The sequence below is a fragment of the Dendrobates tinctorius genome, unplaced genomic scaffold (genome assembly GCF_039654945.1).
Source record: "Dendrobates tinctorius isolate UK_male_01 unplaced genomic scaffold, ASM3965494v1 ptg000223l, whole genome shotgun sequence".
NCBI classification, from domain to species: domain Eukaryota; kingdom Metazoa; phylum Chordata; class Amphibia; order Anura; family Dendrobatidae; genus Dendrobates; species Dendrobates tinctorius.
The window spans coordinates 25949474-25963534 of NW_027361890.1; the positions used below are offsets into that span (position 1 = coordinate 25949474).

At 45.6% G+C, this 14061-nt stretch overlaps 1 protein-coding gene across 1 annotated transcript in view; it reads left to right on the plus strand.

The window, feature by feature from the left end:
• Positions 1-14061, plus strand: part of LOC141059138 (agouti-signaling protein-like) — a 484013-nt gene that overhangs the window by 395441 nt on the left and 74511 nt on the right. The gene's annotated exons all lie outside the window — the stretch shown is intronic.

The following is a 14061-nucleotide window of genomic DNA, read 5'->3' on the forward strand; positions in this document are numbered from 1 at the left end:
GCCACCACAGGAGGGACTGTCCTCCGCACTCCTGGAAGGGACTCAATTCTTCTGGCTACTGCGAGCAGGACATCTACTGCTATTGTCCTGTACTCAGGCCTGGCCACTATCAGTAGTTTCTTGATTGGTTCTCTTAGTCCATGCACAAAGGCCTGTGCCAACATTTGTCCGTGTATCTGATCAATAGTGAAGCCTAAGATTTGGAATACTCGCCTCACTCTGCCATGAAACTCGTCTACAGACTCTGTCTTGGCTTGGCTCATGTTATGCAGGCTGAGTGCTTGTCTGGCTTTGGCCCACTCTCTGAGCTGTTCAATTAGCTTTGATCCTGATTCCCAGGAATGCACATCTAATTCTGATGGAAGCTTGAAGTGTTCCTTCATGATTGGCCACAGTGTTTCACCTGCTTTTATCTCCATTATGGGCCAGAGATCACTCCAGGTGGCAGCATATGTCTGCTGGCTCTGCTGCATTCTTCTGTAAAATGGCATGGGGTCCATATCTGGGTCTGGCAGATTTTTTAGAATACTGAACACCTGACTAGGGGTGAAGGGCACATAGTGTAAGAGTTCTGGCTCTATCTGCCCCTGCCTTCTTGGTGTCTGTGAGTTTCTCCTAGTACTATGCAGCATAATCTCCTCTTCATGTTCATCAGAGGAGGAACTGTGCCGTTGTGTGTGGGTAGTATTCCCCCCTCTGAGACTGCAGCTGCGTGTCAGACTTAGCAGGTGCAGTCTCTGATGGCACACACCTCCCTTCTGCTAGCTGTTGTATCGGGAGGGCACCTGTGTTGTTATGTGTGGGGAGTAGTGTTGAGCATTCCGATACCGCAAGTATCGGGTATCGGCCGATACTTGCTGTATCGGAATTCCGATACCGACTTCCGATATTTTTTCAATATCGGAATTCGGCATCGGAATCGGAAGTTCAGTTGATTGACGGCCTGACGTCATCATGATGCGCGGTGTGTGCGCATCATGATGCGCCGTCATTTCGGGCCTTCCGGGGGTCTCTGCCGGCCTGCCGGGGGGCTGTGCCGGCCTGCCGGGGGGCTGTGTGGACTGCCCGGGGTCTCTGCCGGCCTGCCGGGGGGCTGTGCCGGCCTGCCGGTGGTCTGTGCACCCTGTGGGGGTCTGTACCGGCCTGCCGGGGGGCTGTGCCTGCCTGCCGGGGGGCTGTGCTGATGTCCGGGGGTCTGTGCAAGCATCGTCCGATGGGACTACAAGTCCCATCGGGCGATGCCTGCTACCATGACAGTGATTGACACATTAGCCAATGATGGGACAGTAGTAGTCCCATCATCCGGCTAATGTGTTAAATGTTAAAAAAAAAAAAAAAAAAAAAAAAAAAAATACTACATACATACTACATGCATGCTACATACATACTACATGCTACATACATACTACATATATACTACATACATACTACATACATACTACATATATACTACATACATACTACATACATGCTACATACATACTACATACATGCTACATACATACTACATGCATGCTACATACATACTACATGCTACATACATACTACATGCATGCTACATACATACTACATACATGCTACATACATACTACATGCATGCTACATACATACTACATGCTACATACATACTACATGCTACATACATACTACATGCTACATACATACTACATGCATGCTACATACATACTACATGCATGCTACATACATACTGCATGCTACATACATACTACATACATACTACATGCATGCTACATACATACTACATGCTACATACATACCACATACATACTACATGCATGCTACATATATACTACATACATACTACATACATACTACATGCATGCTACATACATACTACATGCTACATACATACCACATACATACTACATGCATGCTACATACATACTACATGCTACATACATACCACATACATACTACATACATGCTACATATATACTACATGCATGCTACATACATACTACATATATACTACATGCATGCTACATACATACTACATACATACCACATATATACTACATACATACAATACATACATAGACATACAGTACATATAACATAGAGTAACATACTTACCAATACTTGTCACATTGTTCCCCGAAGCCATTGTCTTTCTGGAATAAATATTAACATAACAAACCACAAAAATACTCACCCACGATCCGAAGCAGTCCACGAGTGTGTCCCACGACGATCTTGGGTAGAGAACGGCAGCATCAGATGATGCTGCCGTTCTCTACGGGCTGCAGGAATCCAATGACGGAAGGTAGGTATCCTTCCGCACTGTATTCCTCCGCCACTTAAAAAAAAAAAAGTCCCTAGTCTCACTTTATGCCATTGCTGCGTGGGAATTTCCCACACAGCAATGGCATAAAGTGAGACTAGGGACTTTTTTTTTTTTAAGTGGCGGAGGAATACAGTGCGGAAGGATACCTACCTTCCGTCATTGGATTCCTGCAGCCAGTAGAGAACGGCAGCAACAGCTGATGCTGCAGTTCTCTACCCAAGATCGTCGTGGGACACACTCGTGGACTGCTTCGGATCGTGGGTGAGTATTTTTGTGGTTTGTTATGTTAATATTTATTCCGGAAAGACAATGGCTTCGGGGAACAATGTGACAAGTATTGGTAAGTATGTTACTCTATGTTATATGTACTGTATGTCTATGTATGTATTGTATGAATGTATTGTATGTATGTAGTATATATGTGGTATGTATGTAGCATGCATGTAGTATATATGTAGTATGTATGTAGCATGCATGTAGTATATATGTAGTATGTATGTAGCATGTATGTAGTATGTATGTGGTATGTATGTAGCATGTAGTATGTATGTAGCATGCATGTAGTATATATGTAGTATGTATGTAGCATGTAGTATATATGTAGCATGCATGTAGTATGTATGTAGCATGCATGTAGTATGTATATGGTATGTATGTAGCATGTAGTATGTATGTAGCATGCATGTAGTATATATGTGTTATGTATGTGGTATGTATGTAGTATGTATGTAGTATGTATGTAGCATGCATGTAGTATGTATGTAGTATGTATGTAGTATATATGTAGTATGTATGTAGCATGTAGTATGTATGTAGTATGTATGTAGCATGCATGTAGCATGCAGTATGTATGTAGCATGCATGTAGTATATATGTAGTATGTATGTAGCATGTAGTATGTAGCATGCATGTAGTATATATGTAGTATGTAGCATGTAGTATGTATGTAGCATGCATGTAGTATATATGTGTTATGTATGATGCATGTAGCATGCATGTAGTATGTATGTAGTATATATGTAGTATGTATGTAGCATGCAGTATGTATGTAGCATGCATGTAGTATATATGTAGTATGTATGTTGCATGTAGTATGAATGTAGCATGTATGTAGTATGCATGTTGTATGTATGTAGCATGTAATTTTTTTTTTTTTTTTTTTTTTTACATTTAACACATTAGCCGGATGATGGGACTACTACTGTCCCATCATTGGCTAATGTGTCAATCACTGTCATGGTAGCAGGCATCGCCCGATGGGACTTGTAGTCCCATCGGACGATGCCTGCACAGACCCCCGGAGCCTGCACAGACCCCCGGAGCCTGCACAGACCACCGGCAGGCCGGCACAGCCCCCCGGCAGGCCGGCACAGCCCCCCGGCAGGCCGGCACAGCCCCCCGGAGCCTGCACAGACCACCGGCAGGCCGGCACAGACCACCGGAGCCTGCACAGACCCCCTGGCAGGCCGGCACAGCCCCCCGAAAGGCCCGTACAGACCCCAGAGAGGCTGTACAAGGGCAGGAAAGGATTTTTCTTATTCCGATACCGGAAGTCCCATAGACTTGAATGGGACTTCCGGTATCGGAATCGGCGATACCGATACTTTTTTTAAAGATCGGCCGATACCATCCGATACGATACTTTGAAGTATCGGACGGTATCGCTCAACTCTAGTGGGGAGTGATCCACTGTCTTCTCCCGATGTCATAGCTGTCTCTTTAGAGAGGGTGCCCTGTGCTAATAGGGACACTTTATTGTCTGGATCTGGCACTGGGCCCTTTGGTAATGATGAACTGAGAGGTGGGTGGGGGAGAGGGAGAGAGAAGCAGGGGAGGGTGGAGGAGAGATTAGGAATAGGAGAAGAAGTGAGAGATAGTGGGGGAGAGTGGGGAGGAGACAAAAGAGGGGAAGTGTTGTGAGTTCATTTTTCCCTTCACCATTGAGGTCTGATGAACTCCCTCCTCTAGTGAAGGAAGGTAGTGAGACTGATTACCAAACACCTTGGCAGCTAGATGATGACTGGGTGGCTGGAATTGAGAACTGGATATAAGGCTGCCGACGCCCGTCTTCCTGGCTGGTGATTTTCCTGCTGGATTCTTGGAGACCAGTCTGTTTCCTGCATTTCAAGCTAAGTTTTTCTGCTCTGCTTTGTACTCTTCAGTTTTGTTCTTGTTTTGCCTTGTTTTTTGGGAGTTCTGCCATCCCCGGCCGGGGGTGAGCTGAATTCCATTTTTGTCTCTGATCTGTTGATATTTTGCTCTGTCTTCAGAATATACCTGACTGCTGATATAGTCTTTTTGAAGCCTAGCGACTTCAGGGCCTGTTTTTCCTATCAGTCGGTTGGCTCATTTTGATAGGGTTTTTGCGGATGGCAGACAGCAGCTTTCCTATCCTGTCCTATGTAGTTAGCTTGGGCCCCATCATTTGCTTAACCTAACTTTCTATCTGTGTTAGTGTTTTCATCTTGCTTCACCGTCATTATATGTTGGGGGCTGCCTATTGCTTTGGGGTCTGCTCTGGGGCAGTTTAGTTTTTCCCCTTTCTGTCTTTAGGCTATATAGTTCTCCGGCTGTGATCCAGGGGTCTAGTGCACCGTAGGAAACCCCCACGGCTACTGCTAGTTGTTGTGGATAGGTTCAGGGGTCTGCAATCCGAAAGCTGCCAACCTCTCTGGTTTTTCTGGACTTAGCTGGTATTTTGTTTTTTCCTCCTGCGGTGACTCATCATAGCAGAATCACCAGCCATACCGCAGATCCTAGGGTACTCAATAGCAGGAGAGAATTGTAAAAAAAAAAAAAAAGAAAAGTGTCAGAATTTTTTTTTTTTTTTTTTTTTGTGTGCATATTTTTTCCTCTATATCTCTGAGGCCGTAGGGGGAATTTTTCTCTCAATGGAGATGAAGCAATTGTCTGATCGTGTGGAGCAGCTCGCTGCTGAAGTGCGGGGAATTTCCGCCTATCTTGCTCATTCACATGCTGCTGAACCAAAGATTCCTTCTCCTGATTTATTTTTGGGGGATAGGTCTAAATTCTTGAATTTCAAGAATAATTGTAAATTATTTTTTGCCTTGAAGCCTAACTCGTCGGGGAACTCCGCGCAGCAGGTTAAAATTGTCATCTCTTTGCTGCGCGGCGATCCCCAGGATTGGGCGTTTTCTTTGAAACCTGATGATCCTATTCTGAATAATGTGAATGCATTTTTTCAAGCCTTGGGGATGTTGTATGATGAACCTAATGCTATTGATCAGGCTGAAAAGACCCTGTTGGCATTAAGCCAGGGTCGGGATTCGGCAGAGTTGTACTGTCAAAAATTCTGAAAGTGGGCAGTCCTTACTACCTGGAATGATGGTGCCTTGGCAGCCCTCTTTCGGAAGGGTTTGTCAGAAACTGTAAAAGATACTATGGTGGGATTTCCTGTTCCCTCTGGTCATGACGATTCTATGTCATTAGCCATTCAGGTGGATCGGCGTTTACGTGAACGCAAAACTACACGAGAGATGTTGCCACCTGTTGAACAAATGTCTGAACCTATGCAATGTGATAGAGTTTTGTCTAGGGAGCAACGTCAGGAGTTCAGAAGGCGTAATAAGCTGTGTTTTTTTGTGGAGATGCCTCGCATATTATTTCTGTCTGCCCTAAACGAGAGAAACGTTGTGCACACACGTTTTCTGTGGGTGGTGTTCAACCTAAGTTTCTTCTGGCAATTACTCTGATCTTCTCCCTGTCCACATTTTCCGCCAAGGCTTTTGTGGATTCAGGAGCAGCTCTGAACCTGATGGACTTGGATTTTGCTAAACATTGTGGATTTCCTATGACACCTCTGCGGACGCCTATCCCTTTGAGGGGTATTGATGCTACTCCTTTGGCAAAGAATAAACCTCAGTTTTGGACCCAGGTGGTAATGCGGGTCGCCCCAGACCATCAAGAAAATTGCAGATTTTTGGTGTTGCATAATTTGCATGATACCATTGTTCTGGGGTTTCCCTGGTTGCAAATCCATAATCCAGTTCTGGATTGGAAATCTTTGTCTGTGGTGAGTTGGGGTTGTCGGTGTGCCCTTAGTGATGCTCCTGTTTTCTCCACCTCTCCCCAGTCACATGATGTTCCTGACTATTTGGCTGACTTTTATGATGTATTTAGTGAGAATGAGTCTGCGTCTTTGCCTCCTCATAGGAGTTATGACTGTGCTATTGAGCTGAACCCGGGGTGTAAATTCCCCAAGGGTCGGCTTTTCAATTTATCTGTACCTGAGCATGAGGCTATGCGATCCTATATTAAGGAGGCATTGGAGAAGGGTCATATTAGACCATCCTCTTCACCCTTGGGTGCTGGTTTTTTTTTCGTGGCTAAAAAGGATGGTTCATTAAGGCCTTGTATTGACTATCGTGCCCTCAACAAAATTACTGTTAAATATCAGTATCCGTTACCCCTGATTTCTGATCTATTCTCCAGAGTTAAAGGTGCTTGCTGGTTTACCAAGCTTGACCTCAGGGGAGCGTATAATCTTATTCGCATTAAGCATGGGGATGAATGGAAGATGGCGTTTAATACTCCGGAGGGACATTTTGAGTACCTGGTGATGCCTTTTGGGCTCACTAATGCCCCTTCTGTCTTCTAGTGCTTCATGAACGATATATTCCGAGACTTTGTGGATAAATTTTTGATTATCTATCTGGATGATATTTTGATCTTCTCCAAGAATTGGGACTCTCATGTGGAACATGTTCGGACTGTGTTCCGGAATTTGAGGGAGAATTCCCTGTATGTCAAGGGATCGAAATGCCTTTTTGGGGTACAGAGGATTTCATTTTTGGGATTTATTTTGTCTCCGTCAACTATTGAAATGGACCCGGCCACGGTACAGGCCATTTATGATTGGGTTCAGCCCACTTCTTTGAAGACCATCCAGAAGTTTTTGGGTTTTGCTAATTTTTATCGGAAATTTATAGCTAATTTTTCTGGTATTGCCAAGCCATTGACGGATTTTACTAGGAAGGGTGCTGATGTGCTGAATTGGTCTCCGGAGGCTGTTTCTTCCTTTCAGGAGCTGAAGCGAAGATTCACTTCTGCTCCGGTTTTGCGGCAACCTGATGTCTCACTCCCGTTTCTGGTGGAGGTGGATGCTTCTGAGATTGGTGCAGGAGCGGTGTTGCCCCAAAAAGATCCTGTGACATCTAAAATGAATCCTTGTGCTTTCTTTTCCCGAAAGTTCTCCCCATCCGAACGTAACTATGATGTGGGGAATCGGGAACTGTTGGCCATGAAATGGGCATTTGAGGAGTGGAGACATTGGTTGGAGGGAGCCAAACACCAAGTCGTGGTCCTTACTGACCACAAGAATTTGATTTACCTGGAGTCGGCCAAGTGCTTGAATCCTAGACAGGCTAGGTGGGCCTTGTTTTTCACACGTTTTGATTTTGTGGTCTCTTTTCTTCCGGGCACTAAGAATGTCAAGGCAGACGCCCTGTCTAGGAGTTTCCTTGCTGATTCTCCTGTTGTGACTAAGCCTGCTACCATCTTAGGCGAGGGGGTAGTTCTTTCTGCCATCTCGCCCGATTTGAGACGTGCTCTGGAAGAGTTTCTGGAGGACAAACCTGAGCGTTGTCCCAGTGGAAAGTTGCATGTTCCTGACCAGTGGAGGAAGAGAGTGATGTCTGAAGTTCATTGCTCTGCATTGGCTGGTCATCCAGGTATTTTTGGTACTAGAGATCTGGTGAGTCGATCTTTTTGGTGTCCCGCCTTGTCTCGTGATGTCAGGAAATTTGTGCAGTCCTGTGGGACTTGCTCCCGGTCTAAACCTTATTCTCGCTCTAGTGGCTTGTTGATGCCTTTGCCGGTGTCCAGGAGGCCATGGACCCATATTTCAATGGATTTTATCTCTGATATGCCTGTCTCTCAGAGAATGACTGTTATTTGGGTGATTTGTGATAGATTCTCTAAGATGGTCCATCTTGTACTACTCCCTAAGTTGCCATCTTCCTCTGAGTTGGTGCCCTTGTTTTTGCAACAGGTGGTTCGCTTGCATGGGATTCCTGAGAACATTGTATCTGACAGAGGAGTTCAGTTTGTGTCTAGATTTTGGAGGACTTTCTGTTCCAAGCTGGGAATTCAGTTGTCCTTCTCCTCTGCGTTTCACCCTCAGACCAATGGGCAGACGGAGAGAACAAACCAGACTTTGGAGTCGTATTTGAGATGTTTTATTTCTGCCGATCAGGATGATTGGGTTTCATTTTTGCCCTTGGCCGAATTTGCTTTAAATAATAGAGCTAGTTCTGCCACTTTGATGTCACCTTTTTTTTGTAACTTTGGTTTTCACCCTCGATTTTCTTCAGGGCAGGTGGAGCCTTCTGCCTGCCCAGGCGTTGACACTGTGGTGGAGAGAATGCAACAGATCTGGGACCAAGTAGTGGATAAGTTGTCTCTCTCCCAGGAAAAGGCCCAGCGGTTTTCCAACCGGCGTAGGACCGTTGGTTCCCAGTTTAAGGTGGGTGATATGGTTTGGTTGTCATCAAAAAATATCGCTATGAAGGTGGCTTCTCCTAAGTTTAAGCCTAGATTTATTGGACCTTACAAGATTTTGGAGATTATTAATCCGGTCTCTTTTCGGTTGGCTCTTCCTGTCACATTTAAAATTCATAATGTGTTTCATAAGTCCTTGTTGAAGAGGTTTGTTGAACCAGTAGTTCCTGTGGTGGCACCTTCTGACCCTATATTGGTTGAAGGTAACATGGAATATGAGGTAGAGAAGATACTGGATTCCCGTCTGGCTAGACGGAGACTCCAGTATTTGGTTAAGTGGAAGGGTTATGGTCAGGAGGATAATTCCTGGGTCTCTGCCTCTGATATTCATGCCGAAAGATTGGTGCGTGCCTTTCATTGGGCTCACCCGGATCGCCCTGGTGGCATGGATGAGGGTTCGGTGACCCCTCCTCAAGGGGGAGGTACTGTTGTGAGTTCATTTTTCCCTTCACCATTGAGGTCTGATGAACTCCCTCCTCTAGTGAAGGAAGGTAGTGAGACTGATTACCAAACACCTGGGCAGCTAGATTATGACTGAGTGGCTGGAATTGAGGACTGGATATAAGGCTGCCGACGCCCGTCTTCCTGGCTGGTGATTTTCCTGCTGGATTCTTGGAGACCAGTCTGTTTCCTGCATTTAAAGCTAAGTTTTTCTGCTCTGCTTTGTACTCTTCAGTTTTGTTGTTGTTTTGCCTTGTTTTTTGGGAGTTCTGCCATCCCCGGCCGGGCGTGAGCTGAATTCCATTTTTGTCTCTGATCTGTTGATATTTTGCTCTGTCTTCAGAATATACCTGACTGCTGATATAGTCTTTTTGAAGCCTAGCGACTTCAGGGCCTGTTTTTCCTATCAGTCGGTTGGCTCATTTTGATAGGGTTTTTGCAGATGGCAGACAGCAGCTTTCCTATCCTGTCCTATGTAGTTAGCTTGGGCCCCATCATTTGCTCAACCTATCTTTCTATCTGTGTTAGTGTTTTCATCTTGCTTCACCGTCATTATATGTTGGGGACTGCCTATTGCTTTGGGGTTTGCTCTGGGGCAGTTTAGTTTTTCCCCTTTCTGTCTTTAGGCTATATAGTTCTCCGGCTGTGATCGAGGGGTCTAGTGCACCGTAGGAACCCCCCACGGCTACTGCTAGTTGTTGTGGATAGGTTCAGGGGTCTGCAATCCGATAGCTGCCAACCTCTCTGGTTTTTCTGGACTTAGCTGGTATTTTGTTTTTTCCTCCTGCGGTGACTCATCATAACAGGGGAGAGAGTGAAGATGAGGGGGAGGAGAGAGGATGAGAGATGTGTGTTGGTGAGGAAGGTGGAGAAGAGGAGAGATGGGAGAGAGAGAAGGGGGAGAGATAGGCGGAGATGAAGAAGATAGAGGAGGGAGAGAGAGAGATGGTCAGGGAGGATGAGGTATAGGAGGAGAAATAGATGAGAGAGGGGAGGTGGGAGTGAGAATAGCGGAGATAGAGGGAGGAGAGAGGTGAGAGAGATGGGAGGAGAGAAGAGTGGAGAGAGAGAAGATGGTGGGGGAAGAGGACTGCTTCCCCTTTTCTGTCGTCACAGAAGGCATGCTTAGACCTGTGGTCCCTCTCAGACGGCACAGATTAGAATGCCGCTGAAAACACTTTTTCTACACGTAAAAAAAACTATCCTTTCCTGTTCACACTATCTGTTAGCACCTTCTATGCTGTAAAATCCGCTGTCACTTTAAGAAATGCAGATGGCAATTACTAGCTACTTCCTTTTTCCCTTCAATGCATTATGCCATGGTACAGCATATGGAGCTGCCCTTGGAAAAAAAACACGTACTTAACTCTCTGAATAACACCTACTGTGTCTGTTCCAAAAACTTAAAAAAAAGTGATTAAAACTTAAAAACTTTGCAACCCTTTTTTTTCTTAAAAAGGAAGGAAAAAACAAAACCAAAATATTTAGTAAAAAAACTTCAAAAGCGGTGCAAAAGCAGAGGAAACAGGGTTCAAGTCCCTGTTCAGGTCAAATATGGAAAATCAAAAATTGACAAGGGAACACAGGAATAACCAAAAGCAGGTAAAAAATTCTCTTTTTAACAAAATAAAAGAAAAGGAAAATCTCTATGAGTAGTGAAAACCAAAAAGACTCATAACAAAACAACAATGGAACAAAAACCCAAAAGAAAAAGAGAAAAATGATCAGGGAGTAAAAGATTTTTTTTTAAAAAGGAAAAACAAATCAAAAAGTTGATAAAACTTAAAAACCACTCTGAAAAATCAAAGATCAATGCAAGTACACTTCCAACAATAAAAAGTGTTAATGCAGAATGCAGGCACCCAACTTCCTCTTTCTATGCCTGCGTCTCAGTAAAATCCTCTGAGACAATGGAAACCAAAAAGCAGACTGTGACTACAGTGATATACTCAAAAAGCCCCAGCTTTCCCGAAAATTCTCACACTACAGTAACAAGAATAAAAATCGCCACCAAAAATGCAAGTGTGGCGCCCCTGAGGCTTCAGTCGCCACAGAGGTACTGCACCTTCTCCTAAGCTGTAGTGCCCCACAATCCAGGTAAGGTGGGAACTCCTGACCACATTCCACACCTGCATTCCACACACAGGATAGTTCAGTGGGGCCACCTAACAGCTTCTGGCTGGGGGTTAGCAGAGCACCCCTCGTGGAACCCTGCTTCGTAACACGAGATGTGCTGGGAGGCGGGTGGAGTGAGATGATATAAAAGAGTGGGAAGAGTGAGAGTTAGTTAGTTGGTTAGAGGAGAGAGAAGAGAGAAGATGGGTGTCTGAAGGACGTGCTGCAGCAGGTTCCAGTGATCTGGGCTGCTGGCACAAGAAAGACAGAGAGAGAGACTGATAAGATTGATAACCTAACCTTCCATAAGAGAGATAGAACAGATCGGAACGAAGGAGAATAGAAGGATGGTGGGAAGCTGGTTGAAGAAAGATAGAGAACCCTTCCAGTCCAGAGTGCAAAGGCCGGGCCCGGTCCCCGAGGTTGAATGGATCTTTAGGTCCGGCAACAGACACCGGAGGAGTAGTGAGCCACTAACGCCTTGCTCCCCTCATAGACTTGGGACACAACAGCAATTGAATAGAGAGCCGGGACGCAGAGGAGTCCCCGAAGCAGGCTACAGCTGTCTGTCATACAAGTAAAGACTAGGAACACCTAGAGAGAGGCATTCCAGGGTAACTAAGTACTGGAGTGCTTCGCACCTAAAGGCGCATTGGAGGAGTCATTCAGTAAAGGTACATATTGGCGGAGTGTGGAAGGGAGAATCCTATCTGACCTGGAGGTTGGCTGGAGCCCTAACCTCGGAGAACACAGTACAGAGGCAGGCGTGTGTGTGTGAACTGCAAACAGTGAGTAAAGCCTTGGAACCGCACACCCTGGTGTCCTCCAGTTATTCCGCACCATTACACCTGAGTACCTGCTCCTACATCATCTTCGCCTCCCCGCCATTACTACAACTACACTGCCCTGGGACTACAGCTCCGCCTGTGGGAAGCTTTACCATCTAAGCTGCGCATACCATCAGTCCCAGAGGATCTGCCCGTAGCGTCGGCCTAACATCACACTTGCCGAGCACCACAGGTGGCGTCACGAACTTTCTATATGAACTATATTACAAACATCACCGCCATTGATATTGGGCGCCCAGGGCCATGGACCGGGTCACCGCTGCTGTGACACATTCATCCCCCTGACACCGGCCCGGTTCCGAGTACCCCACAGCCCTGGGTGTGACGAGGATGACCCACAATATAAAACATAAAATAGGGAAAACAGAGTAAAAATATGACAATATGAAAAATATATATATATATCAGGGGCACACCCTGTAGGCAAAAGGAGGAAGTGTACAAGAAAAAAAGGAAAAACTTTTTCTGCTTCAGATCTTTGTGGAAAACAGCAGTGAAAAAACAGGTTGATGCACATATAGACATCCGGGGAGAGATCGAAGCCCTTGTTTTGTGACACGTATGTCAAACAGCTGCTGGCAACCGATAACTGCCAACCACACTGGGTGCACTGCGCTCGGTGACCCGGGAATGTTTACCATGCTGTATCGGACGTCCTGCCTGGCTCGTCTGTAACAGGAATGTGATAAATCCCACAAAATTGCCACCACCTGATACCTGGAACGGCTTCTCCTGTCCTTCCCTGTGACCAGGTGTGTTGGTGGCAAACTGTCAAGTGGTTTGGCTTGCAATATCTCCCCCAAGCTAACACCACCGCATGCCTGGCGTGGGCGCTGCTGTCCCTTCCTATGCACGGGTGTGTTTGGTGTGATAGCTTAATCGGAGATTCGCCTTGTGATAACTCTGTAAGACCCCACCACCTGTCCTTGGGCAAGGCTTCTTCTGTCCTCCCCCTGTGTCCAGGTGTATTTGTGAGGACTTATCTGAGGGAGTCAAACTCCCCTGCTATCGGTTCCCCAGCAGCCACAATCACAAATCAGTCACCGTGTTTCCACCAACTCTCTCCCGGATCTAAATAGACACACAGGACCACAGCAGACACTTAGCTTATCCCAGGGTTTGGATAAGAGCGTGGACTTTTTTACACTACCTGGGTTTGGTGACCACACTAACCGGCTAGAGTTGCTGACCCCGACTGGGAACAGGGAACATTCAGGTAAGATAACTAGATTTTCTTACCTTACTTATGGAGTTGCGCAAATCTCCATTCCCATGAGCCAAGGCCTTGGCCGACACCTCTGTCCCCTCCAGTCAGCAGGATCCCCGTGTGTTTTCGTCCACAGCCTCGCGTCTGGGTGCCACTTGTCATAGATTGATTTTTGATTAGGTAGATATACCCTTGTGCGTGCTGAGGCCTGTCCTAATTAGACAGAGTCTTATTGAGGGCTCAAGGAAGGGAAGACTCCAAACCTAGTTAGCAGCAATCCATTCCAGCAAAACTCTGGATGTTTATTGAATATACTTGGTTTTATCTGTTCATACAAAGGAGTGGTTACTCATTAACATAAAGGCTGAACTTCTTATCTAATTGGTCAGTTTAAATACATGAACATATATGGGTGTCTGATCTAAGGTGACATAAGCATCAGATGATATACTGCTGTCCCTTGTCTTACAATGTCAGCAATGTTCTGATATCGGCTGGCACATCTGGCCTTACTTCCTCTTCTGTATGTCTGCTAGATATTTCTCAAGACACAAGACAATGCTATCACGTTGGTTGTCCAGACAGGCTTCATGGGGTTAGGTCATCTCCAGTAACTAGTTACAAAG